We start from the raw sequence: 1,352 nt of genomic DNA on the forward strand, positions 1-1,352 counted from the left end.
CCCCCAAGTTTTAAAATGTGCACCCCCAAAATATAAAATACTTAATCTATAATATTTTGATTATTTGAAGTAAAAATTATCAATAAATACAAAAAAGTTGTACCTTTAGAGTATATTGAGGAACATAATAAGTGACTAATAGTGAGTACTTAACTAATTCACTATTATGTTCTAACCATAGACCTATAAACTAAGTTAATAAAAACTTAGTTTATAGGTCTATGGTTTCAACATTCCCTGCTATAACAGTATAACAAATAATCTTTAGCTTAGGTAGGTATTTTATATTGTATAGAACAGGTCACAGTTATGTTGTTTTTAATTATTTGTGTAACATTGATCATACCTATTAATATTCAACAAAATAACTTAGGAAACAGGATAACGATATTTCTCTTTATCTTTGGCAGGATAGAAGACTGCCCATGAATGTGAGAGTGTTTTTATTGTTTCCTTGTTTATAATTAATTATCATAATTTATAAAACAAGCCTATATTTTAGATAACATATATACAATAAAAGTTATTGGCTTAGAATGTAATAACTTTTTTCAAAATATTTTTTCCACAATATTTTTGTCATACGTTTAAGTAAAGTAATTTTTTTTTTGTCAGATCTTTCTGTTATAGCCTGTATATAGAGAATGGGTCCGGGGGTCTGGGAATTCTTTATAATTTGTGCACCCTCAAAAGTATAGGTCTAGTTGCGCCTATGGGTATGCTGCTGTCAGTATGTATCTGCTATAATTATTAAGATTCTGAGTGAAAGTGTGAAAATATAAAGGAATTTTTTGATGCAGTGTTTCGTTAAAATGTCTGTAACCTACACAATAACTTATAAGATTATCAATCAACGTACGATGTATTATATCTGCTTATTAAAAATGATGTTAATATTTTTTAATATTATATATTATAATATTTACCAAGATGGTTCTACATTTGTTTATGTTTAAAAAAAAGATTTGATTTGTCTTTTTTTTCCTTATTTATTTTATAAATTGTTTAATTTAATCACCTTTTTTATTGGCCTATTGTGTGTCTATTGTAGTATTGTGTAAGCTCTATTATAATTGAGGCGCATAGAACCAAAACAGCTAGTGTTTTTATACAGGACAGGTACATAATTGAAGTATTGATTATTTTTCAATATTTTTTTTTCCCCTAAAATCTACTCTAAGGAAAATAAACTCACTTTTAATATTTAATTTCTTGCCTTCTAAACTATCTATAAAGCACTAACCTAAATAACATTGGTTAAGTGTTAAATGATTTAATGTGGGTTAGGCCACTCAAATTTTGAAAAATATTTACGTGTATAGAGTTGTTTACTGACATTTTTAGTTTTCAAT

This window comes from Acyrthosiphon pisum, chromosome X (genome assembly GCF_005508785.2).
Source record: "Acyrthosiphon pisum isolate AL4f chromosome X, pea_aphid_22Mar2018_4r6ur, whole genome shotgun sequence".
Lineage (NCBI taxonomy): Eukaryota > Metazoa > Arthropoda > Insecta > Hemiptera > Aphididae > Acyrthosiphon > Acyrthosiphon pisum.